This window comes from Phyllostomus discolor, chromosome 1, assembly GCF_004126475.2.
Source record: "Phyllostomus discolor isolate MPI-MPIP mPhyDis1 chromosome 1, mPhyDis1.pri.v3, whole genome shotgun sequence".
Classification (NCBI taxonomy): Eukaryota; Metazoa; Chordata; class Mammalia; order Chiroptera; family Phyllostomidae; genus Phyllostomus; species Phyllostomus discolor.
In genome coordinates, this window is record NC_040903.2 from 178,172,096 (window position 1) to 178,199,492 (window position 27,397).

A 27,397-nucleotide genomic window follows, 5' to 3' on the forward strand; every position below is an offset into this window, starting at 1 on the left:
AACTAATGCACAGACTATTTTAACTGCTGAATCAGAAATCTCTACATTATGAAATATGCAGGAAGGAAAATAAGCAGATGATAAGAGTGGAAGGAATCCTAAAATAATATTTTCACAAACAATTCTGGCCCAACATATGTCTGGGGTGGGGGTGGAGGAACAGAATAAAATTGCTGAGCCGGAAATTTTTCCGAATGACGTGGGACCTCCTGAGGCACATGACCACCCAATCCCTCAGCCCAAAAGGCGCTGGCAGTGTCTTGGGGTCATTTCAGTTACTCTGCTTCATAGCACAGGCAGGCGGGGCTTACAGAAAGCAAGGACAAGAAAAAACAAAACCCACATACAAAATTTAAAATCTGGTTCCCACCATTTTGGTTTAATTTCCTTCAGAGATATTTTTTGTTGTGGCAAGGCATATATAACATAAAAAATCACCATTTTAACCATGTGTGAAGGTGAAATTCAGCGGCCAGTAAGCACATGCACAATGTTGTGCAACTGTCCCCACTGTCTCTTTCCAGGACTTTTCATCATCCTAACGGTAACTATGTACCCGATGAGCAGCGGCTTCCCATCCCCCGTCCTCCAGTCCCTGGTAACCATCCTTCTACTTTCTGTCCCTGCACATTTGCCTGTTCTGGGTACCTCATATAAATGGAATCATATAATAGTTATCCTTCTGCGTCTGCTTATTTCACTTAGCCTGATGTTTTCAAGGTCCATCCATGTTGAAGTATGTACACCAGAATTCCCCTCCTCTTTAGGACCGAGTAATTTTCCACTGCACGTAGCCCACATTTTATTCCAGTTCTTCACTTGTGTGTACCACTGGACCACCCCACCCCACCACCCTGCTCAGGCATACGTGGGGACAGAATTTTTTTGTAAAAATATTATTTTCAGATTCCTCCCATTGCTGTCACCCGCTTATTTTCCTTCTTTTATAATGTAGACAGAGATTTTCAATTCAGCTGTTAGGTAGTCTGTGGGAATATCACATTTTGTCGATCCCTTCCTGGGGTGATGGACAGTGGGGTTGTTTCTACCGCCAGCTGTTGTGAAAACGCTATCAGCACTGGCGTGCAAGTGTCGGTTGTAGTCCCTGTTTTCAGGCCTTCTGAGTATACACCAAGGAGTAGAGTTACTGAGTTATATGGTGATTTTATGTTTCACTCCCGAGGAACCACAAATTGTTTTCTCTGGTGGCACTCTATTTTACATTCCTACCAGTAGCACATGAGGGTTCCAGTTCCTCCACATTCTTGCCAATATTTGCTCGTTTCCTGTTTCTTAATAAAATAATGGCCATCCTAATGGGTGTGAGATGGTATCTCTTTGTGGTTTGGATAGATGTTTAAACAGAAATCATACTGAGGGCACATATTATAGGCAATTTCACATAGTTTAGGCTTTTGAACAGAAACTAAGAATCATAATGTACTGAAAATTATATGAAGTCATTCCAGAAGGTATCTAGACATGCAATATGAAAAATAGGGACATTTATTAAACAAGATACAAAAACATTGCACATAGGACAATGATGCCTCAGTTCTCTTCAAAATAGGCACCTTGGGACCTCACACAGTTCTCCCAGTCACCATCAGCTGCCTCGTCATATTTTCCTGAATCTCATCAATGATCTGAAATCTCTTCCCTTTCAAAGGTGACTTTGGCTTGGGAAAAGCCAGAAGTCGCAGTGTGCCAAACCTGGGCCATAGGGGAGCTGTGTAACCTGAGTGATTTGATGTTTCACCAAAAAACTCTGCATGAGACATGATGAATGAGCCTGCCTGTTGTCATGATGAAGCTGCCAATCACCAGTTGCCCATAGCTGCAGCTTTCTGAATCATCCAAATAGTTTCTGCAGAGGAATGTTCAAGCTTAACAAAAAATTTGATGCAGAGTTGTTGCTCTACCAGCTCAGTCATTTTTAATGCGACAGCCACACAGTACACATGCTCACTCAATGGTGTCTACTGCCCCCACTGACTAGTACAGTGAAGTCATCATTGTTCACACATGCTCATTCCAATCCTCTCTCCTTGGCTGCCAGGTTGCATTGATGTCGTGCAAACTGTTCTCATTATATTAACAATGGCTGGACTTTTTCCGGACAGCCTTCAAACTAAGCCTATTTGTAGTCCATCTTATCATGCACAGTATCTTTTTGTTTATCATGTTTTTGGTGTAAAAGTCTGCATTGTTCTATATTCTCACCTTGTGTTTTAATGTTTCTTCCTGATACAAGTTTCAAATCGTATCCAATGTTTTAAAAATAATTTTTGTACATGACTTTCAAAGATGTTTTGGCCTCTGATGACAATTGTTATTGCTTCTGGTATCCTACGGAAGCAGACTTTGAGGTTCTATAGACTTTTTTTTTTTAATTTTTAATCCTCACCTGAGGGTATGTTTAATCATTTTATATTTTAAAAAGATTTTATTTATTTAATTTTAGAGAGAGGGAAAGAGAGGGAGAGAAACATCAATGTGTGGTTGCCTCTCCCATGCCTCCCACTAGGGACCTGACCTGCACCCCAGGCGTGTGCCCTGACTGGGAATTGAACCAGTGACTTTGGTTCACAGGCCAGTGCTCAGTCCACTGAGCCACACCAGCCAGGGCTGTTTAATGATTTTAGAGAGAGAGGAAGGGAAAGGCAGAGAGAAAATTGATGTGAGAGAGAAACATCAATTAGTTGCATCCCATACACACCACAGTGGAGGATCAAACCCACAACATAGGTGTGTGCCCTGAGAATCGAACCCACCACATTTTGGTGTACAGGATGACACTCCAACCAATGAGCCGCTCAGCCAGGGCAAGAATCTTTTGATTCCATTGTTATGTGGCATCCTGTGGTCCTGAGGAACAAAGATAAGAAATTGTTTCTTTGAAGATAAGCTACAGTTTTTTTTCTTAAAACACTTAACTGTAGTCAAAGGACAGATCTAATGTATTGAAATACTCTGTTAAATGTTAATTTTCTTTGAGCCTAACCAACACATTTGATAAAGAGACACCTTTCAAGAGCACTTTGTCAGTAAATATTTGAAAGCCTCCTGTCAGTCAGCCATTGTGCTGGGAGCTAGGTAACACCGGTGAGTGGACAGGCCTCAAGCCCCAGGTGTAAGTGTGCAGGAAGGGACAGTTCCATCGTCTCTCCTTCCTGATTAATAACTGAAGAGACAACTCAGGAAAGTTCAGGGACACATTTGGCCTGGGACCAAATTGTATTTATCGAATTGATTTTTTACACATTTTTCCTAGAAGGATTTGTTAGTGTATAAGAGATACAGACTATAATGCTAACATACAGAAAGATAGAAACAGGACCAATAAGTAAGGAAGGCAGCAACACACTAGCTGTAAGTTGTGTATGTTTGACACAGTTCCTGTTATGTAATTACTATGTCATTAAGTTTGACACAGACTCTAGGGATGCATTTGCCTGAAAAAACAAAACAAAACAAAACAACGTTGACATAACCAAATTAGAGGCTCATTTACCTCAAAGAACCAGAACCCTGAAATTAATTATGCAATCCAGGGCTAGTGCAGAAACTCTCTGTTAGGGACCCAGATTCTTCATGTTTCTTCTCTGCCATCCCATCTTCAGATGTAGCCTTTGTCTTCGTGCTGTCACCTTATGGTCCCAAATTGGTCGCTGTACCTCAAGGCAGGAGGAAAGGGGAAGGGCCAAGAGGCAAGAGTTTTCACCTACCTCACTTTTTTATTCTGAAAGGAATATCTTGTCAAGAACTATGGAGAGTCTGAGATTTCGCCCTATTAACAAACTAAAAGTTAGTCTGCCATGGTTTCATGGATGCTGGCAGAAGTCGCAAGACTCCTGGGTCAGAGGTAAAGGACTTTATTACCCACAACACATCAAGTAGCAGGAGTATCAGCATTATTTGTAGCAGTTCTCCTTGCCCTCGAGACCCAAGGGAGCAATACAGGGAGGCCCGCAGGAATGCATTACAGGAGAAGAAACTGAACTTAGGAAACTCAAATCTTGCAAAATGGTCAGTAGGTAAGCTTGGCCTTTGCCCTGGACTAAAACAGTATCTCTGTCTTCCAAGATTTGGAGAGGCAGTATGCCTCTCTTCCAGGATTGTATGCCATACAACCATCCTTGGGAAGAGGATGTAAAACGAAAGATAGTGCCCCTGCTCGCAAGATAAACAGATACTCGAGAGACCAGGGAAAATTGTCTCCTAACAATACCCTCCTCAGGGACTTCTGCCTGAATACTATTGGCCAGAACTACATCATGTGGCCACCTCGAGCTGCAAGGGAGGGTATGAAATTGAGTATTTTTGGCTGAGCACATTGCTACTCTAAATAAAATTGTGGTTCTGCTAGTAAGGGAATGCAAGCGAGGCATGGAGCTTGGCAAAAACTGTGCACAACTATCTTCATCTGTGTTCCCAATGTCTTTTCCCCAGTGCATAACACATTTTATGACACTTTATTTATTGAACCTGCCAGAAATAATTTGTACAACTTAGAAGAAAACTCCTAGTTAAGTACCATTTTACATATTAAGCCATTGGTAATGTAGTGCAGAATTTTAACGTCACAACTGCATTACATATCTAAGTGTACAAGCCCATAAATCCTTAGAACTCTCTTCATTTAAAGAATCCGTATTAATTATTTTACAGGCTATTTTTTTGAGAGATGAGAATAACAATTCTTTTAAGAAAATGTTTATGTCATGAAATTTCCCCCAAATCTTTGAATGCCTATAGCCTAAAGGACACATTCTATTTTGTGAATGGATAGGTGTTCGGTAAGAGGTTTATAAATATAACTTTTTCTGCTTTCATTTATTTTAAGAAGATTTTTCACCTCATGACAGTCATTTGGGGCTGACAGTGTTACCATGGTAACCATGCTCCAAAATGCTGGTTGCCAGTAAATATTGATCCTTAGCACCTTTCAGTACGACGCTCACCCCCTTCCAGGAAAGAGGCTTTGCTCAGAGCATTCAGGTCAAGGAGCCCACACCCAGTGGCGAGTAGGTATGATAACAGGAATTGACTGGATTTTCCTCCCAGGAACCAGTCTAAGGATTCCATTGAGAATCCTGGCTCAACCCACATCATTATGGCTTTGCATTTCCACAGAAACAGACAGGGCATAACTTTATTTTCTTTTCAGCTGCATAGTGAGAGCTCAGTAGCTCAGTCAGTGCATCACCTAAGGCACTGAGGGAAAATTTCAGATGTGAATGGACTTGCCTTCCCCAGAGGCAAAGAAATTTGCAAATTAATTTTCAAGGCCCTTACTTCATGATTTTGAAATTTAAAAAGAAAAAAAATGTTTCTCCCCGGAAAGGGAGGGAGAGATTTTTGGTCTGGGCAGTGCACTGGGAACTTAATGATTGACCCGGATCAGGTTCAGGGATGTCGTGGAGTAGGCTGACCACAGTTGTCCACCTCTGTCCTGTAAGTGGGGAGAGCCTCTGCCCTTCAGCAAGGAGCTGTGAGGATGAGAAAGGGGAGACTGGTTACAGAGAGAGGCTCTGAGCACTTAGCTTCCTTGCCAAGAACTAATGGACGGTCTTCAACGTGCATGAAAAATGCGCTCTGCTTGGGACCAGAGAAGCCGCAACGAGGCCTCCACAGACCTGATTCGGTGTCAGTCTATTTCGGTGTGCGAAGACCTGGATGCACTTATTTTACTCTCTGCCGTAACTGAGAAAAAAACCAAACAACTGCAAAGGTTCAATGAGACAGCAGTCGGTCACGAGAAAGGAATTTGAACCGAGATAACGTTAGTTACATTCTATCCACGTGTTCCTGAAGCCCGTGCACTTCCAGTTGAACAAATGTGACTTGGCCTTTCATCATTAGATTAAAATGGAATCAGATCAGCATAGACTTTGTATAATTAAGAGAATCTACATATACACATGGGCACACAGGTGTCTTTTGATAGGTTAAGAACTACTGACAGAGTTAAAGGATCGTGAGATGTTTCCCTTTCTTATCATCTCTGTCCTGTGTCGGGAGGGGCCCATGTGTGTTTTAGTGAAATGTCCAGGGAGAAAGTGAAGTAGAAACTGTTCGCCTCTTACTTGTGGCAACAGCTCTCATCTGTGGCGCTCTGACTGGGAGCCAGGCACGGCCCTTCAGTGCTTTACAGCAGGATTTTGTTAAATGCTCATTAACAGTCCTATGGGGTGAATGTGATTATAAGTCCCACTATATGTTTGTGGCAACTGAGGCACAGAGAAGGTAAGTGACTTGCCCAACATCACACAGCTGGTTGTACAGGTCCCATGTCCCTTGTGCAAAATGACGTACGCCACAGCTCTCATCCCCACCTCCCACCAGCTTCCCAGCTCAGGGTCCTCTGGGCAAAATACTGCAGCAGGGAGGGGAGAGGACGTCAGGCTGCAGTATGCTGGAGTGGAAAAAAACAAAAGGGAGGTCCTTAAAGTCAAGGCAAGAACAGTGTCTCGGAGGACAGTGCAATGTCTCACCAGTGAGGCAGTGGTCAGCCTCCCCAGACTCAGAGGCCTGTCCAGGGTTTCTTTGCCGCCAGGGTCACGTTGCTCAACTGCCTGTAGGGTGCTGCAGCCCTGGAAAGGAGCCCAGGCTGTCGGGCTGCCAGGTCCTGGCTGGTTTTCCACTCAACGACAGAGGCGAATGTCATTCCTTGGTAAGTTCTCCTTCAAATGACCTTTCCGAGATAAGTCCTGTCTGTTTCACTGTCTACGCTCCTCAGTATTTCTTCATCAGCACCAAAAGGACATATCCTCTGCTATCCAACCAGTTCCCCGGTGTCCTTGGGTGCTGGGGACTGTTTGCACTCCTAGGGGAGTGGAGTCATTCCCAGTATTGCCTTTCTGACAGTGTTGTGACGCCCAAGAACAGACCAGCTTATCAGCAAAACACACCTCTTTTTAGTTGATGCTGCCTGTTTGCCCCGGAGAATAGAGCCCCGTGTAAGCCAAGTGCTATATGGGAAACACTTGGAACTGCGATGTCACCATCTGTTGTCGGAAACTGAAAAGCCGAGGGGACGTATGCCAACACCTTCTTTTGGAATTTATCTGCCCTCTCATTATAGGAACAGAGCCTCTTATAGCTCGGACCTTTCCACCATGTAGCATTTGGCTGTCAGGATAACGAATGCTCTGGTCCTGAAATGTGCTATCACAAACGTTTGTTTAGAATGAATATGACCAGACCAACCAACAAGCTTTCCAAATCCAAATCAAGCCCTCTGGGTTAAACCTACAAAGTCAGGTCTCATGGGTTTAGTTTTAAATTTAGAGCAATGCTTTAGAGCATAATTTAGCCCTGGCCAGTGTGGCTCAGTTGATTGGGCATTGTCCCATCAACGATGGAAAGGTCGCAGTCCAGGTTCCCTTGTCAGGAGGCGCCCAGTCCGTGCTTCTCTCCTGCCTTCCCCCTTCTCTAAAACCAATAAGCATGTCCCCAAGTGAGGATTAAAAAAATAAAAATAAAATGTTAATGCATAATTTACCTATTCCTCTGAAATCTAGAACTTCAAAAAACCCAGTTGGGGATAATTGTTCATGTCTGCCTAATGATGTTTTTATTTGAAAAGACATAATAGAAAGTAAAATTTTACATTTTTTACAATAGCTTTTAGTTTATTATTAAAATCAAAATAGGAAAATTCATGTGAAAGAACTAGATAATTCTGAAAGGTATTCTTTATATGAGGACACAAAGTAACACAGTTTGTTGGTATTATCAGACTTTATTTGTATGCTCTGTGCAGGTGAGGTGGGGAGGAGATGTTTTGTCTCTATCTAGACAATAATTCACTTCATTGTTATTGTTTGACTTTTCCTTGTGTGTGCTCTTTATGGATGACTGCTCCCTGCAATGCTCTCTATGAGGCCTGAAATGTACAATTAGGGTCAGAAGAACTTGAGAGAATAAAAAAACTAATATCATCATTCTGGCCTCTCTCAGTTACTCATACCCAGGCAAAATCATACCTGTTATCTGTGAAGATTCAGAGAAGCCCAGCGCTGACTCAGCTGCTGCTGCTGCTGACCATGACTGTGTTGCTCTGGGCCACACAGGCCTCACCCATGGGGTTTAGAACATTTAGGACAGAAGGAAGTTAGGAACTGACTCTTGAAGAACAGACCTGTGTTGGAAAGCACATAGTTCCAGTAGTTCCAGGGAAAGACTAGTGAATGAAGAAGGGTAAATATGAATGGGGTCTAACTGGAGCATGACACAGATGAAGTTCAAGTGTGCAATGAGTTAAACTGAAGCCAAGGTTCTCATGAAAGACTAATGGTGTCTAATAAAAGACAGTCACTGCTCAAAACATGCTTCTTAACTGAATAAATCAGAAGCTGCTGGTCAGGGCTTCCTGGGTGGGGTGCAGTAGGGAACCAGCTTGGGATGTGAAAGGTCCATGGAGAGGGTAATTGCAGTTTGAACCAGGAGGTCTCCTTGGAAACAGGCACCAAGCAGCAGAACTAAACAGAAGCCCAACTTGTTTGATAAGTGGGGTGGGGCAGAAATTACTACTTGCCTACCCAGTGTCTACTCTCCCATTTTACTGTAGGAACACAACCCAGATTTTAATCTGGGTGGCAATGTACCCAGCTGAAAGACTACATTTGTCAGTCACATTTGTACCTGGACTGGCCATTGAGATATAAACAGAAGTTGTTGGGTGGGTATTTTGTGAAGACTTCTTGAAAGGGGCTAGACTACGAACACACTCATTTTTTTCCTTCTTCCTTCCTTCTGTACCTTCCTGGAACAGGAAGATCAATGTGATGGCTGGAGCTCCAGCTGCCACATTGGACCATGAAGTGAATCTGAAGATAGATGCTATGTAAGAATAGCAGAAGAAAAAGATCGGGGAAACCTGGGACCTTGATGACGTGATAGCTCCAACACCAGCCAGATTCCAGCCTTCTTTTATATGACAGAGAAATACGTTTCTATTTTGTTGAAATCACTGTTATTTCCTCATTCACCTGAGATAGCACAAGCCTAGGGATCTTGGGAAGGCTTTGACTAAAGAGTGAAAAATTAGGAGTTCTGTTTTTTGGTGTGTTTATTTAAGTTATGTAAGCTATAAGATAAAGGTAATTTAAGATGAAAAAAATATAGCCTCTGAGATCAGTTATAAAAAAGAATCAAGGTGTTATAATATTGGGTTGTATGTTTAGCTTAAACCAAAAAGAGGCTTTATTTGTCATGTCAGTGAAAAGCCCAGAAATCAGGTAGGCTTATATAGTAGCTGGACAAGTCAATAATGTCCCAGTGACTTCACGGTACCAGTCTGCCATGGCACTGTTTACCTTACCTGGAGCGGGCCTGCCTTGGACCCGCCGATAGTGTGTGGGTTTTTGAGGTCATGCAGGAAAGATTTCACAACACAAGTCCTGGTGATTTTGAGAGTGTGTTTATTATAGCTGAAGACAGTGAAACAAGAAGAGCTTAAGGTAGAAGAAGCAACAAGAGAGATAAAGTCAGTGAAAAAGGAGGCCTTGGAGACGGGTTCAGGGCGTACGCTGGGGATGAGCTGCCTCTGCCCAATGCCCCCTCTTTGCAAGTCTCATGGGGTCCCTTCCAGTTTAGGAGAAAAACAGCAGAATACAAGGCTTGGGCATGCTCTAGTGAGAGCGCCCAAAGGTTCTTTGTCTTGAGGCTTTTTATCTTTCTTTGGTCTGCCCACCTAAATCCTAGGGGAGGGTCTTAACAGAATATTCATTAGCTTTTCAAAGAAAGATGGGGACCAAGGCCATTCTGTCCTGGGACAGTGTAGAATGTGTAAACCATTTGCTCCTAAGTGTCCTTGATTAAGGAAGATAAAATCTTGTGTTCCATTAGCCGGCTGTAAAGTGCTCAAATCATTTGGCCCCGTTTAATTATTTTGTCTCAGTTTCCCTTATTCCATTTGTCAAGGGATTTCCCTTGCTTCTCACTACCCTGCCACAGCACTGGCTTTATTCTTAGACTGGCTCACCTGATGACCTCAAGATCCCAGAGGCCCTTGGTAAAGTCGCCTTGCATCTGGGCCAGGGGGCCATCTCCAAACCAGTATCTGTGGCAAGGATGGTGAGGACCATGGAGCCCACTGCATAGCTGAGCACTACCAAGGTCCACCCAGACAACAGCAGCTACGTTAATCCCTTCCAACTGTACGGGTGGGAAGTATGGAAACTTGATAGGAAGGGGAGGAAAGGGAATGCATGTGGGGTGGTCATCCCGTGTCCTGTATCTCTCCTGGCCATTCTCACCAGGTAGTGTTATTTAAAAGTCTTCCACTTTCAAAAAGGCAAAGGTCTTTTGCTCCCAAATTCATTTTTACTAGCCAGTATGCCAACATTGGTTTGGGGTAAGGCATGGGATTTCCAGAGAATCTTTGCTCCTCTTACTGTCATCCATTACTGGTCATTCTGGGATACTGGTTCTGTGTGATACAACCAGGTCTTGCCTGAGAGGATGGGCACATATTAGGACATTATGACTAGTGGCTAGCCCACGGGGGCACACATACTCTCTATGAAGGTCAGAAGCAAGTATGAGGGTGTGGGAAATAGGACAGATTGGCCTTGCTAATGATGAGGAAACGGAAGGAGGAGCTGGGTATCGGGGGTGCCCAGAGACAGTGAACCTGTGTGGGCCCCTCACCACGGCCCCTGGGGAGGTTGTTGGTTCTGTGAACCTGAGAAAGGGAAAGCAGGATGTGAGGGGCAGAAGTAGGGGCTTCAAACTGTGACTGTTTTGCTGTTTTACCAGGGCTGGCTTTTTGATTGGGGCTCTGAGTCCCCCTGGAAGTCTCTGGGTAGAGTTAGTGGTTCTTCATTTGGGCTTTATGGGTAAAATGCTAAGAAGTGAGAGAAAATCCTGAAACTCCCGGGGAGAATCTTCCCCAATCCAGCTAGCCTGCTGCTCTCCTGATCCTGGAACAGCTTCCTGGGCTTTTCAGTTTATCATGACACAATTCTTTCTTTCTGCAAGAGTCAGGGAATAAGGGCTTCGTAACCCAAATAGTTCACACAGCATGCTATTTGTCTCTATTTAAAATCATCTCCCGTGGGGTTCAATTAACAATGTACATGTCAAATTATGTCACACCCATTCTTGCTCTAATTTGGCTAGGCTGGGTCAGGCAGTCCCTGAACTGACAGAGCTGTTCACCTCCCAGCATGCCAGCACAGCTGCAGTGCCCGACTGTCCTTGGCCTAAGTTGCATCAGGGCGTAACATCCACTACGAAGTATCAGGCAGTGCTACAGGAAAGGTCAAGCTCATGATGACAGTGGCCTGTCACCAACCCCCTGTGTCAGATCTTTGCCCCTAGACACTGAAGTGTGTGGGCTTGAATCATGGCTCTGTCATTTAGCAGACATGTGATCTTGGGCAAGTTGGTCAAATATTTTGAGCCTTGTTTTCCACATCTGTAAATGGGAATGCTCATAACACTTTGTTTATATGAGGATTAAATATGATAATATATATGAAGTGTTTGGCAGAATGCCTGTACTTAATAATAACTCAGTGCTAGCTATTTATTAGTAGTGGTAGCATTTAATTTCTTATCTTGTTCAGTCCTTCAAAATTGGGGCTCCTCCCATGATTGCCCACAGGAAATATTTTACCAGGCCTCCAGAAACCAAGAGAAGGCAGACAGCCCTTCCTGGAGGACAGGCAGGGTAGCCAGAAATACCACAATGATATCTTGACATCCGAATGATTAAAAATGTGGCAGGAGTGACCTGGACTTCAAGAATAACTTTGTGTGGGTACAGAAAGTTTCTTTTTCTGCCCAGGAGTGAATCACCAGATGCCTTTGTGTGGCCATTCAATCAGTCTGCAGAGCGCTGAACAAGCAGACATAAGGGTGCCAGTCATTCTGTCCATGGTATAAAGAGGTAAAGCGAGGCACAGAGAAGTCTACACTCACATACACAGTTCTTTCCCCCACCTTGCAAAGAACAAGTGAAACTGTGGTAATGATAGAGCTGGAAGCAGAATCTCCTGCTCAGATGACTTGAGACTGAGACATCTGGGTCATAAACCACAGCGGAAGCCAATATGGGGAAATTATCTGGAGTTACTTTACATACACAAAGACTATGCTTCTGACCCTCTTTTACATTCAGAATCTCTGTGTAGTCTGGAAGCCCCTTTGTGAGCACATCCAGGAGGAGGTGGTGTGCTGTAGAAAAAGCCCTGGGTTACAGTCAAGAGACCCAGTCCTGTCGAACCAGCTGAGTGGCCGGGAAAAGTTAAGTAACCTGGGATTATATTTCAGAAACAGAGGTGAAGGCTTTGGACAATATCAGTGGTTCCCAAACCTGCCTGCTCAGGAGAATCACTGTGTGTGTGTGTGTGTGTGTGTGTGTGTGTGTGTGTGTGTGTTGGGAGAAGGAGGTATGAGAGCTGCAGCCTGGGAACCTGTATTTTGAACATGGTCTAGGTGATTCTGAAGAGCAGCCACAATTGGTGACCCCAGAGCAGATGTTGTCTAAGATACTCACAGAGCTCTGATGTTTTCTGACTCTGGAGCCCCTTTTAGCACATTCCACACTATTCAGTCCAGAGGAAATGGCAGCACTCATAGTGGACCCCCATGAGAAAGTCGGTGTGTGACTTCAGGGAGCAGCCAGCGTGGCCCAGCGTCCTGCTCCAGGGGTGCCAGGTGTGCGTGGGCTCTGGGACAAACCTGTTTTTTGGCTGGTTCAGCTTTGGAGCCTGAGGATAGGGCTCTCTGGGGCCAGCAGTGCTTGGCCCTGACTGTGATCATCCGCTGCCTTGTTCCTGAAGATGCGGGCCCTGTCACCACTGTGCTGTGGTCTGGGACACAGAGTCAGCCTCGAGTCTGAAGAGCATGTCAAGAATCCTGACAAGCAGGCCTTGCCTCTTTGAGGCAGGTCTGCTTCACACGAGCTTTTGAATGCAGTCACGTGTCTCCAGTTGTCCCAGGACTGTGGAATGCTAAGGCTAAAGCTGCCTTTAGCTCTTTTTTTGAAAGTTTCAATTATGGCTTAATCCTGACATTCTTTGGCTTTAGTAAATGGGGAGGAGGCTTTTATGTTTTACATAGTGGCTCCCAGGGCTGACTTTAATCTGGAATGTGTGTCTAGACTCCCTCGGAGTGGCAGAGAGAACAGGGGAGAGGTGTCCCCTCACTGCCTGCAGGGTACCCACGCAGGAACGGGGGCAGCATGCACATGTGCTGTGGGGAGGAGAGGAGAGGGCATTTTCTTAAAAAAATAGATCAACATTTATTTTTTAAAAAAGGAACTTCCAGTCCAGATGGTGGCATAGGTAAACATGGCTTGCCACCTCGCACAATCACATCAAAATTACAACTAAAGGAAGTATAGAACGACCATCGCTCAGAAACATCAGAAATTGACTTGAATGGAAGTCTGACAACTATAGAATTAAAGAAACCACATCCTTCCAGACTGGTAGGAGGAGAAGAAATGTGGAACAGGCTGGTGTCAGATCCACATGTGGTGGATAAAATTTTGAGTGGGGGTATCTCGGGAGTGAGGAGTCCCAGCCCCACACCAGGTCCCCCAACCCAAAGTTCCAATACCAGGAAGATAAGTCTCCATAACTTCTAGCTATAAAAACCAGCAGGACTGAGTTGGTGGAAGACATTGCTGGAGTCCCAAGTGGTTCCTCTTCAAGAACCCACACAAGGATTTACTCAGACTCACTCCCTCTGAGATCTGGCACATTAGGGTAGCAGCTTGAAAGGCACCAGGGGCCCACAGGGAGGAACTGAAGTGTCTGACATCAACGTGGGAGCTGGGGGACAGTTTTTTTCTCAGACAAAAAGGCAGGCAGAGGCCATTGTCCTTTGTTGAGCCCTTCCCTAACAGAACTACAGAGCCAGCAGGTGGGTGCCGTATCTGAAACACTATCAACCTGGCTAACATTGTTTTCCCTGCCTTGGAGATCTGCTGAGACTCCATGACACCTAACTTGTGAGCCTACCCAAGCTGTTAACTGTGAGTTTTCCGTAAGAGTGGCTGATTTTGGCTCATACTTCACAACTCCTTAAATCCTATCAAACAAGCAACAGTCAATCTCAGTAAGCCCCCAAACCCCATACTTTTTGCTAAGTGGCCCCAGGCCCAGCACTAGCAGAAGCCAGATAAGAATCATAGCTTGGCTTTGCCTGGGAATCTTCAAGCCCAGCAAAAGTAGCAGCCATCTCAGACTGTTTTATGGCTCAGGAAGGGCAGCCAAGGCAAAACACAGGTGGGGGCTGACCTTGGTCTGCACCACCCAGGAAACCCCAGGGCCAGTGCACCCAGTGGACAGCTACAGACTATGTCAGAGCACCACCACCCTGCCCCTGCACAGCTGATCCTCCACAGATGGTGGAAGTTGGTGGTTAGTGGTCACAGCCAGTCCTTGCAGCTGGATGGCCTGGGTAAATCCCTCCCAGTGATCTGCTAACAGCAACCAAGGCTCAACTACAAGGGGAGGGTGTACTCAGACCATGCAAAGGGTGAACCTTGAGTACCCAGCTGGGGTGATAGGCTGTGCCACCAGACCCTACAGGACACCTACTGCATTAGGCTAACTACCAAGACACAAAGTCAAACCAACTCTACCTAATACATAGAAACAAACACAGGGAGGCTGCCAAAATGAGGAGACAAAGAAACATGCCCCAAATGAAAGAACAGATCAAAACTCTAAAAAGAACTAAACAAAATGGAGATAAACAATCTATCAGATTCAGAGTTCAAAACACTGATTATAAGGATGCTCAAGAAGCTTAGTGAGGACCTCAAGGGCATAAAAAAGATCCAGTCAGAAACAAAGGATACACTAATTGGAATAAAGAACAATTTACAGGGAAACAACAGCAGAGTGGATGAACCTGAATCAAATCGGTAATTTGAAACATAAGAAAGCAAAAAACAACCAACCAGAACAAGAAGAAGAAAGAAGAATCCAAAAAAATAAGGATAGTGTAAGGATCCTCTGGCACAACTTCAGGTGTTCCAACATTTGCATCATAGGGGTGCCAGAAAAAGAAGAGAAAGAGCAAGAAGTTGGAAATCTATTTGAAAAATAATGAAAGAAAACCTCCCTAATATAGTGAAGGAAATAGACATGCAAGTCCAGAAAGCACAGTGAGTCCCAAACAAGATGTATGCAAAGAAGCCCACTCTAAGACACATCAGAATTAAAATGCCAAAAGTTAAAAATAAAGACAGAAACTTAAAAGCAGCAAGAGAAAAGAAGTTAGTTACCTACAGGAGAGTTCCATAAGACTGTTAGCTGATTTCTCAAAAGAAACTTTGCAGGCTAGACTGGACTAGAAAAATATACAAGGTCATGACAAACAGGGACCTACAGCCAAGATTGCACTACCCAGCAAAGATATTATTTAGTTTTGAAGGGCAAATAAAGAGCTTCCCAGACAAGAAAAAACTCTAGGAGTCCATCATCACCAAACCACTATTACATGAAATATTAAAGGGGCTTATTTAAGAAAAAGATCAAAACTATGAACAATAAAATGGCAAAAAATACAAATCTATCAACAATTGAATCTAAAGAACAAACTAAGCAAAAAAAAAGAACAGAGACAGAATCATGGATATAGACAGCATTTTGATGTTTACCGGATGGGAGGTGTGGGAGGTAGGGAATGGGTGAAGACATGAGTGGATTAAGAAGTACAAATAGGTAGTTACAGAATAGCCACAGGGATGTAAAGTACAGTATAGGAAATGGAGTAGCCAAAGAACTTACATGCATGACCCATGGGCATGAAACAATGGTGGGGGATTGCCTGAGGGAGGTGGGTGCTGGGTGGAAGGGGACAAAGGGGCAAGAACTGAGATAATTGTAATAGGGTAATCGATAAATTTAAAAAAATAAATAAACCTTTGGTTGATGTTAAACAAATAAACAAACAAACAAACAACCTCCAAGAGCCAAGTGTTGGCCCTGCCATTGTGATTTGTCAGGGCCTTGTGAATGGGAGAGACTTGGGCAGGATGAGATCCCAGAACAACCCAGTGCAACACTGGCCCCACTGCTCAAGAATGTATTCAATTCGGTGGTTAAGAATTTTGAGCCTAGTGCTTGAAAGTATCCTGGACCAAGAAGATCCATTCTTACCTCTAGGCTGAGCCATTCAGGCTAAACCAAACCAACTCCTTGGTAAAGGTCAGTGGTAATGTCAGTAACATCCCAGACAGCTGTTCCCATGGGATTCTTCTGCCAGGTAGCCAGATGGCTCATTATGACCAACACACATCCCTCTGGGCCCAGTGCCATGGCTTGTTGGCAACAGAAAGCATGAGGGATGGGGCCTTAATCTCATTCCTCAGAATATATCCCAGAGGATCCTGCCCATGATCCCCTTGTTGGGATCAGCAAACTCAAGGGAGACTAGGGAAGATTTCCTTAGAGTTCATTTCAAAGTGACTTCTAAACTTTAGAAAGGTAGTACAAAATGAAATACTTGCTATTGCCAGGAAGTGGTTGAGTTCTCTCTGTCACCATAATGCTACTATTTGGAATTATTTCAAGTAAGTGATCCATGTATAACTCAGAGGGCTTCAATATTTCAAAATAAATAAATAAACACATTGGCGGTTGTCATCACACTTATCAACTGCCTCAACAGCACACAACTCTGTTCTGGAAAAGTGGCCATCGGCCACTGGCAGGAACTTGCACTGTTCTCACTTAAATGTATCTGTTAATAGATGGTTTGACTGCACGCTTTTCCTTTGACTTTTCAAGCAGTAGTAATTCAACACTGAAAAGGAATGTGATGTTTGTAGCTTATGTTTCTCCTCAGGAACAAAGAAATCTGGCAGCACATACACACAGGTGTGGACCTGCCTTCAGAGTTAGTTATGCACAATTATTACTTTTTAGTTGGAGTGTGTGTTTGGGGCACAAGGGGGCAAAAGCCACTTCTGCAGAGGGGGTGCTCCACCCTGCATCTTCTTCTATCCTGAGCCAACTCCCTGCGCCGCCCCGGGGGTGTGCTGTGCTTTCATCTGCCTCGCTGAGCTCACCCACAGCACTTCCTTCGCCGCCTCCCCCAGGCCTGACGGAGCAGGAAGTCCCACCGCAGTGGAGAGGCCGAAGGTGAGCATCTTCCCTGGCCCTCGAGGTGGACGGTGACCTTGAGGACAGGTCTGAGGCTTGGGGCCACTTCACAGCACAACCATCTTTCTACTCTACATTTTGCTGTAGAACTCCATTGGTTTTCTTTGTCTCAAATGCCCTCATGAGTCTGCGCGTCTCCTAAAGCCTCTTCTGGTTTGCTACTTCTGAGTCTGCTAAACACAGATAATAAAATGGTGGCTGAGACAAGAGGTTTGGTAACATCAGGTCCCGGTGATATGAGATATAGACGATATATGTGCAATTTCTCAACATGCACGTGGCCTAAACACTGTCACATGCAGCATCTTGAGAATAGAGAGTGACTTTAATTTTTTTTTAAAGGAATGATAGTAGTCCAACAAACACAAATCACCTGAGAACACTTACTCCTTTCCAGGCACTATTGCAGGACCATGAAATTCATTGCCATAGAGCCCCTGCCCTCTAGAGTTTCACAGTTTGTTGGAAAGAGGTTCTTGTTAAAAAGTAAAAATCCGAATCACTCTTGCTCCTCATGTTGGGTCCTCATATCTAGGGGTCAGCCACAGCCTGCTGAGTGCTGTGAGAGCATGCAGCCACGGGCTGGCCATGGCTCACACGCTCCTGGAATCAAATGTCCTCAAAGATTTGGAGGGAACATTGATTATTTTTTTTTAATTAAAATAACCACAAACCTATTCTGGAATAACATAGAAAATCATATAGCTCACCCCATCCCCAATTGCATCCCCTCCTTTATGCATGTTTCCTCAGTGGAAAGGGGGCTGCTCCTTAAGATAAGGGGTTCAGGGGGAAACAGAGGAGCAGAGGGCACAGTGGAGAAGGGAGAGGAAGCAGGGCCTGCCAGAGAGGCAGCGGAGAGGGCAGAGACACCACAATGGTGTCAACCACAGAAAGGAGCCCTGCGAGGGGAGGTTGGGGCATTCCTGTAGAGGCCCATGGGCCCACTTAGAGGCAGGAATACAGAATGTCCTGGGGGCCTTGTAAACACCAACAGCTCTTCTTTTTGTCTCAGGAATGGGGGAGAGACATTCACTGAGTGCTTCTGACTGGCAGGAGACAGCCTTTGAAGCAAGCCAGGGTCTTCTCAGAGGCAGCCTTGTCTGCTTTGAAGTTCTCGGCCACTCTCCCCAGGAAGTGGGGAGGCTCTCCAGCGACTGAAGCAGAGAATTTGTGTAGAACAGACAGAGCCGAGGGAGGCACGCCTGCCCTCCAGCACAGCAGCCTGGCAGGAAGCTCTGCTGAGTAACTTTGGTTTTAGTTGGAAACCCTCTGTCATGTTCCTGTCGTGGCAGCAGGCAGCAGCGGTGGAGAGTGTGGTTTGATTTCCTCCTTCCCTGCAGTAGACAGGGGTGGTGGGTGAGGGGAGGGAGCAAAGGACAAGTGGAGAAGTGACCTCGGGAGGAGGTGGAGGTCACCACAGAAGGTTTTCAACTCATAAAAGCACTTCTGCTGTGAGCAGAACGAGAGGCATTCGCCTATGGGACAGGCCACTGGAGATTCCAGAGGAGGGACCCGCCCAGGCCTCCTGACTTGTGGCTTTAATTATCCAGTTACTCATTGGTTTACTGTCATCCAAGTTTAATAATGACCTGTGAGCAAAAATGTTGCTCAAGCCAAAAAAAAAAAAAGGAGAAGAAGAAAGAAAGAACGAAGGAAAGAAAGAAAAGAAATGAAACCACTCTGGGCAGCCTCGCAGGCTGAGGCAGAACCCTCAGAGCCCACCAGCCTTGCAGAAGTGGGGACTGCCTGTTGTTTTCCTTCTTTCTTTGGAGCTGTGATCTTGAACTCAGGGCCTCAAGCACAGGCCAGTCAGGTCAAACTGGAAAAATTTAGGAGTCGACAGCTCAGAGAGAAATTTCACTAGCACAGAGCACCCTTTACGGCAGAAGCCAGATTTACAAGCCTAGGAGGGTGTGGGTGAGGTGCTAGGACTCTGCCACCGGCTGCTCACCCAGTTTTTCATGGGAGCTGGCAGATCTCTGTCAGCCCTGGCGCCCTGCCCATGCCCTGGGAGGAACGGGTGTGTTTGGATGGCGTCCTCCTCGATGGGAATAGGCAGGTTTTTGTCCACCTGACCTTGAGCAAAGCCTGAAACTCACCGTGCAGAGCTCAGGCTTCCATGCTGAGAAATGTGATCCTTGGACCTGAACACTCTGCTCTTTGTGTTGTGTACAACAGGATGGTCCTGCTCCTCGCTCAGCTCAGTGAATGTTCTGGCTTCATCTTCCCTCCTGAGCACCTGACGGGGGCTGTCGGTTTACTGTGACTCACTGCCATTATATCTGCCTGGACTTATGTTTCCAGCCTCTCACCAGAGCTGCCGGAACACCTCTCCCCGGCAAGGCTTTGCACTCAGAGGCCGCCATCCAGTAGGAAGGAGACCTCCAATCCATCTGTCAGCATTTGAAAAGTTTCATCCATACATACTTCTCTTCGAACCACCTGGCCTATTTTAGTTTCCCTGAACCATAAAAGCCAGAGGCGCCATCAGCCTATTCCTCCTCAGGAGCAGGGCGCATCGCCCTGAGCGCCCGAGGAGCCCCAGCACACTGGTTTCTTTGTGAGGTCATCTGTGCAGTGGTTTCCGGCATGCTGGCCTCCTTCCTGGTAGCCTCACACGTTCTGGTTTGCCAGAGTTCTGAAGCTGCTTCAGTTCAGTGAAAACATACGGGCATTCTGCACATACACCCCTGTGCTTCGCATGGTGGAGGACACAGAAGTCCCCAGGGGACTTATTGAAGACTTAGTCAAGACTTACCAAAGGTGTGTCCACCCAACAAGAGCCCCAAAAAGAAAGAATTCCATTGTCAATTAGATTGTGAAATCTTAATGATTCAAAACACACGTGTTTATAAAAGGGGTGGGCAAAAGTATAGGTTTACAGTTGTGAGTACTTGAAGCAGTTTATTCTTGAATTATTAATTATTGCATTATTTATTTGTATTACAACTATAAACCTACTTTTGCCCATCCCATATTAAAGGCTCTGAGAAGTCCTGCACTAAAGAAATTCTGTTCCTTCTTTTAAACCTACCATTTCCCAACTATGGTGTAACGTTGACCATGGTCTCTTTTCAAGGCATACCTACTTACATCTCAAGGAACTAATTATCTTTTAGAATGTAGTTTAGGAAAGGATTTAACAGTGGTTTTCAACCTAAGGAGGCACCTCAGTCTCTAAAGAGTATTTGGACATAGGTGGCGGCATCTTTGGTTGGCACAAAGATGGGGAGGTGCTACTGGCATTCAACGCCGGGTTGGGGGTGGGTAGCGATGCTAAACGTCTTGCAAAGCAGCCCCGTCTCCATTAGGCCAAGAACTGTCCTGCCCCAAGTGTCCACAGCTATTTCCTCCCCCACTGAGAGGCAGCGGTTGGACAAGGGCTCAGCGCTGTGTTTTTAAAACCTCCTCTGCAGGTTTAAACACCTCCGTTGCTATTTTTTTTTGCCCTCTTCCCACCCCCACCCTTCGCCCCTCCCTTACTTCCTCCTGTTTGGGGTGCCTGCATGGTGTTACTGCAGAGAGTTCATTCTTGGCCTGTTGCGGGTCTGGTCCCATTTGAAGTCCACTACAGAGAGGAAAAGCGGATGTGGCTTTGACCTCTCCTCACCCAACAGGGAAAAAGGGTGTCCTTGGCTCAAGCCTAAGCGAAAACACCTGGAACTCAGCCAAGGTCAGGTGACTTGAGAAGGAAAGTGAGAATGGCAGGTGCAGATCTCCATTCTTCCGGATAAAGCAGCGGAGACACCAACCTCCACAACCTGCGACTCAAAGTCGAGGGGTTCGTGTGTCCCTGCTTCTGTCAAAACAGAAAACGCCCATGGCAACTGGCAAGTGTTGCCTGAAACTGCGGTGTGTGTTTAACAAAACAAGGGCGGCTCATTGATACAGTGAACCAGGGAGATTCTGGCGCTGAGCCCAGGAGGCGGCAGGTCCCCCTCTGCGGGGAGGACGGATCTCGGCCGAGCTGGCTGGGTTTCCGGCACCGCCCGCAGGGAGGGGCCGCTGGGCTGGGCCTGCAGAGAGATGCCCATCGGTCCGCTGTCAGCCGTGGCTCCAGCGCGGGTGGGAGAAGTGAGTAATTGACTTTTAACAGAGAAGTGTGATGTCACCAGCCTCCTGCCCCACACTCAACTGAAGTGGCAACGCCTGTCAACTTATAACGATCCTCTCCCAGCCCAGAGCGTTTCACATACTTGCTTCTGTGGCTGTTTCCCGCTTCCTTTTTTGAAAAGGGTGTGGTGCATTTTTGAATTATTATTTTGAAAATGGCCCTTAGGGCAAAGTCTTGCCAAGTGTGCAGTTCAATAGCCCCATTTTATAGATGAGGACGCTGGGCTCCAGTTAGATCAGATTTAGGGTCACACTGCCCGTCAGCTGCAAAGCCAGGCAGAGGGCCCTGGGGCCCCACTGCTTGGGCGTTATGTCACGGGCATTCACTATTGTTCCCCCTTATTTGATACCCATTAAAGCAAAAGGGTGATTTTTCTCTCTGTTAAGAAGAATATTAAAACTTGGGGTGGAGGACAAAAACTCTTTCAATATTAAAATAAAGCAACGTCTAACAAGCCCATCTGGGGGTCATCTGGCTCCCTAGGGGAAGGTAACTTCTGCTTGCTATTTACTATCAAATGGAGTCCAAACATGCATAACTCTGTAAAATTAGATGATACTTGTAAAAGCTGTTAAAATGTAAATGACTTTTCTGTTCAGTAGAGATGCAAATGAATTCTATCTGGTAGAACAAAATAATCCTAAAGTTACTGTTTTGTTGCTCTGCAGGACATTAACCAGTTTTGTATCTGACTTTGCAATCGTACTTCAGCATTCCTTTGTGTTCTCGGAGTGCACAAAATCTTTGTTCTCGTATCTTCTTTTAAACTAGCCTTGTAACCCTGCAGATTCCCTTATTAATGATTTAATTAAATCATTGGCATACCATCGTTTGTCAAGGCTTCATATTCCTCTTCCTATATAGTCCCCTCCCCCATCCACTATTAGCTGCAATGCACATTACACACCCACTGTTGATTCTCTGACCCCGGGGGAGCATACCTAGAACATTGGGGGGACCTAGGGATATGTGCTCCCTAACTTTGCAGAGTAAAGGAAATCTCTGCGATTGTCAGAAGCACACCAGAACTGTCAAAACTGCAAACTCAACATGTTGCTTCAAGTAATCTGTTCCCCTCCCCTCTCACATGTTTTATCCTTTTTATTGAAGTTATTGGGCTGACACTGGTTAACAAAACTATACATGTTTCAGTCCTGGCTGGGCAGCTCAGTAGGTTAGAGCATTGTCCTGATAAGCCAAGGTTGTGGATTCCATCCCCGTTCAGCGCACATACGAGAATCAACCAATGAATGCATAAATAAGTGGGACAACAAATCAATGTCTCTCTCTCTCCCCCTTCCTCTCTCTCTAAAATAAATAAATCAATAAATAATTTTTTAAAAAAGGAAAGAAAAGCATCATTAAAAAATGCCTGTGGCAGACGCACAAGCCCACAACACATCATCTGTGCCCTGCATTGTGTGTTCGCCCCCAAGTCAAGTCTCCCTCCATCACCATTTATCACCCTTCTACCCTTCTCCACCCCCCTCCCTGCAGTCCTTACACTGTTGTCCGTGCTCATGAGGTTTTTTTTCTCTTTTTCTCGTTCCTTCCACCACCACCACCCTCAACTCACTGATTCCCCCACTCCAAGAGCTGTCAGCCTACTCTGTCTGTGGGTCTGTCTCTATTTTGCTTGATAGTTCATTTTGTCACATTTTAATTATGTCCGGTCTGTGATCAGTGGTGAGGGGCTCTGGCCCTCAGGACACCTGCTGTGCCTTCTGTCTCTGTGAAGAACCTCTGGCCAGACATGCAGTCATACCTATGACCCCACCACCCTTGGCTGCACACATGGCCCCAGCAGCAACTCACTTACCTGTTGGTTGGCCAGGGAAGGCTTAGCCCAACTATACCAATGAGATCCTGTCTTGGCAAACTTGACAAGGAGAGTTAGAGGGAACACTTGGTAGTAAACGAGACTGAGACAAGGCAGGCGTTTCAGGTCCTGAAGCAGTAGATGCTTAAATAAAGCAGCAGGAAGAACAGAGGCAGAAAAAGGAATACTCGAGTTGCCCTAGCAGCAGAAAAAGGCAAGGACTGATGGAGTCTGCTACTGCTGCTGAGCTAGCCAGGACATGGAGTGTCTCCTTTTTTGAAGTTGTGTCTGATCATATGGACAAAAAAATGGGTTCTACGGAAAGTAACCTCACAGGGCGAGCTGATCATGAATTACTAAATGGGTAGATTATAGTGGGTAACCATGCCCCAGGCGTGTAACTTCTTTGTCAAAAGGTTTATCTTTGCCCTAAACAAGCCCTGTCCATTGTTCTTATGCATCTAGGTTAACACACTTTGGAATGAGTGTAACCACCCTCAAAGAGCATATAATTTTAACTATCCTGTAGTCCAATCCTTGCTTTCTTTCTCCCACCTTCCTGTCATCTGCCTTATGTCCCCTCCTTAATTTCAAGTGCATAAAATAAACTGCAAAACTATTATTCTCTGGAGCATTTGAGATCTCACTTCTAGGCAATTGTCCACAATTTTGGCCCAAATAAACTCATAAAAATTCTCTACAGTTTAGAAGTTTATTGTGCAGACAATCTTGAAAGACCTCTTGGTTCCTGAACTGCATCCCAGGCTCTGTCAGGCTCCGCTCTGCTCCTATTCCTCCCCATAGGCTGAGCCGTGTGCCTTGTCCTGGGTTGCCATTAGACCCATCATTTGGTCTACAGCCCTTACCTTCTTACCCATATGTGGCCCTAAAATAAATCCCACAAACTGAAGGGAACCTAGTGAATCTCTACTCCTTCTAATAAAATTGTCTTTAAAAACCCTCTTATCTTTTCTAGTAACTTAAGTACTAATACAAGAGTTTTATTACTTTTTGTTCTGCCAATTCACTCCAGGATCGTTAAGAATTTTCTAGGAAAGAGAAAGTTTCCTTGGTGAGAGCTGGCCTCCCTCTCTGTCTCCCTCCATTCATTTATATTCAATCATTCATTCATGTCCAATCATTCATTCATTCTCTCCACAAACACACCATGGATTCTAAAATGAGTAAGGCAATATTCATGCTATGAAGGAGCTCACGATCTTGCAAGGGTTACAAGAGGGGTTGGTGTAGGAGTGAAGGGATAGGATGGGTGTTGTGTGCACTCCAAGCTGGGAGTCCCAGAACCTGGGGTGTCAGCATGGAGTGGGGAAGGACTCACTCCATGGCCTGCATGGGCAGTTTTTCTCCCTGGTTCTCCCACGACCCTTGGCTTTCATGCCTCTGGCCTGGAACCACTTGTAATCAGAGCCACATGTTCAAGTTGGATTAATTAAAAGGGGGCCTCAGCAAATTTCTGGTGTTGCTTCAGATGCTTTTGGATATAATATCTTTAATATTTGTTACTGTGTGTTGTTTCTTATGTTTAACCCTGTGGCTGAGATTTTATTAGTCTTTAAAATTTAAATGGTAAAAGACTTCTGGTCTTGATTTTTAAAAATAAGCGTTTATTTTATGAGAATATATCTTCTCTCTTCCAGGTTGGTCCTCAGAGGGTCCAAAGTCCTGATTTTTAATGACTGCAATCTTAACTATAATATCATTTTTAAAAATGTATTTATTTTTAAATTATATTTTATTGATTATACTATTACAGTGGCCCCAACCAGGGCTTCTTCTTTTTCTTAAATAATGTTAATTATTAATTATTTCTTAAATTAATGTTAAGTCCCTTTAACATTTCACCTAATAATGGTTTGTTGATGATGAACTCCTTTAGTTTTTTCTTGTCTAGGAAGCTCTTCATCTAACTTTGGATTCTAAATGATAGCTTTGCTGGGTAGAGCAATCTTGGCTGTAGGTCCCTGCTTTTCATGGCTTTGAATATTTCTTGCCAATCTCTTCTAGCCTGCAAAATTTCTTTCGAGACATCAGCTAGCAGTCTTGTGGGAACTCTCCAGTAGGTAACTAACTTCTTTTCTCATGCTGCCTTTAAGTTTCTGTCTTTATTTTTAACTTTTGGCATTTTAATTACAATGTGCCTTAGAGTGGGCCTCTTTGTATCCATCTTGTTTTGGACTCTCTGTGCTTTCTGGACTTGCATGTGTATTTCCTTCACCAAATTAGGGAAGTTTTCTGTCATCATTTTTTTCAAATAGTTTTCCACCTTCTTGCTCTTTGTCTTCTCCTTCTGGCACCCCTATGATACAAATGTTGTAATGCTTAAAGTTGTCCCAGAGGCTGATTACACTATCCTCATTTTCTGTATTTTCTCTTCTTCTTGTTCTGGTTGGTTATTTTTTTGCTTCCTTACGTTCCAAATCACTGATTTGAATCTGAACTTCACTCTGCTGCTGTTTCCCTGTAAAATGTTCTTTATTTCAATTAGTGTATCCTTCATTTCTGAGATCTTTTTTAAGGTCCTCACTAAGCTTCTTGAGCATCCTTATAACCAGTGTTTTGAATTCTGCATCTGATAGACTGTTTATCTCCATTTTGTTTAGTTCTTTTTCTGGAGTTTTGATCTGTTCTTTCATTTGGGGCATGTTTTTTTGTCTCCTCATTTTGGCAGCCTCCCTGTGTTTGTTTTTATGTATTAGATAGAGCTGCTATGACTCCCTGTCTTGGTAGAGTGGCCTAACATAGTGGTAACACCTCCCCATCACCCAAGCTGGGTACACAAGGTATACCTTTTGTGTGGGCTGAGTACACTCTCCTCTTTTAGTTGAGGCTTGATTGCTGTTGGCAGGTCAATGGAAGAGATTTACCCAGGCCATCCAGCTGTAAGGACTGGCTGTGACCACTGACTAGCAACCTGTGCCCTCTGAGGAGGATCAGCTGTGCAGGGGCAGGGTGGTGGTGCTCTGACATAGTCGGTAGCTGTCTGCTGGGTGCACTGGCCCAGGAGTTTCCTGAGTGGTGGAGACCAAAGTCAGCTCCCACCTGTGTTTTACCTGGGGCCACCATGCCTGGGCTATAAAGCAATCTGAGATGGCTGCTACTTTTGCTGGGCTTGGGGATACCCAGGTAAAGCCAAGCTATGAAACTAGGCTGGCAACTGCTAGCACTGGGCCTGGGGCCACTTAGCAAGAGCTACAGAGGCTCAGGGCTCAGGGCTTACTGAGATTGGATGTTTCTTATTTGATAGGATTTAGGAATTTGTGAAGAATGAGCCACAATCAGCTATTCATATGGAAAAGTCACGGTTAACAGCTTGAATGGGCCTGTAAGTTGGGTGGCACAGAGTCTGAGGGGATCTCCAGGGCAGAGCAAACAGTGTTAGCCAGGTTGAAAGTGTTTCGCGTATGACACTCACCTGCTGGCTCTGTGACTCTGTGGGAAGAGGGTTTAGAAGAGGGATAATGGCCTTTCTGCCTGGGAGAAAGCTGTCCCCCAGCTCTTACCTTGATATCAGACTCTTCATTTCCTTCCTGTATGTCACTGGTGCCTTTCAAGCTGCTACCACAAAGCTGGAGCTCAGAGGGAATGAGTCTCAGTTGGTGACTCCATGTGTGAGTTTTTGAAGAGGAACCATTTGGGACTCCAGCAGTGTCCTCTTCTGACTGAGTCCCTGCTGGTTTTTGCAGACAGAAGTTATGGAGGCTTATATTCATGTCACTGGAACCCTAGGCTGGGAGGCCAGGTATGGGGCTGGGACTCCTCATTACTGAGATATCCTTCCCTAACTCTTATCCACCACACATGGGTGTGTATGAGACCAGCCTGTTCCACATCTCTACCCCTCCTACCAGTCTGGATGGATGTGGTTTCTTTAATTCCATAGTCATCAGACATCCATTTGACTTGATCTGATGGTTCTGAGTGATTGTTCTGTATTTTAGTTGTAATTTTGATGTGGTTGTGCAAGGAGGTGAGCCATGTTTACCTATGCTGCCATCTTAACCGGAAGTCTCTTAACTATAATCTTATGTAAGATGGGAGATGACTAATCTTAACTGATTTTAGGAAGTGGTATAAGAATAGGCTGTGCTATGAACTCAAAATCCTGATCCTCAGTTCATAGCACCAAGCTGAAGAAAATAATTAAATTCCCAGTCCAGTTCCTAACTGCAGATGTCCAAGCACCCAAGATGCCAGGGAAAAGGAAAAGGATGTGCCCTTTTAGCAATGGGCCTCTCAGATTTGGTCCAGGCCTGAGCTGGCAGATGAGGCCAGCAGCATTTACCCAGACAGCATGTATACACA

At 45.0% G+C, this 27,397-nt stretch overlaps 2 long non-coding RNA genes across 3 annotated transcripts; one reads left to right on the top strand and one right to left on the bottom strand.

Annotated features, from left to right (window-relative positions):
* Positions 1-5,173: 5,173 nt before the first annotated feature.
* Positions 5,174-22,410, bottom strand: LOC118496823. Of its 2 annotated transcripts, none has more exons than XR_004899378.1 (2): positions 20,625-22,410; positions 5,174-5,492 (listed from the first exon to the last, which is right to left on the bottom strand). It is a non-coding gene; the product is annotated as an uncharacterized LOC118496823 (long non-coding RNA). The 2 variants fall into 2 exon arrangements; XR_004899379.1 differs by lacking the exon at positions 20,625-22,410 and adding an exon at positions 6,498-6,611.
* LOC118496824 lies at positions 5,425-12,969 on the top strand. Its single transcript, XR_004899380.1, has 2 exons — positions 5,425-6,676; positions 11,801-12,969. It is a non-coding gene; the product is annotated as an uncharacterized LOC118496824 (long non-coding RNA).
* Positions 22,411-27,397: the final 4,987 nt, after the last annotated feature.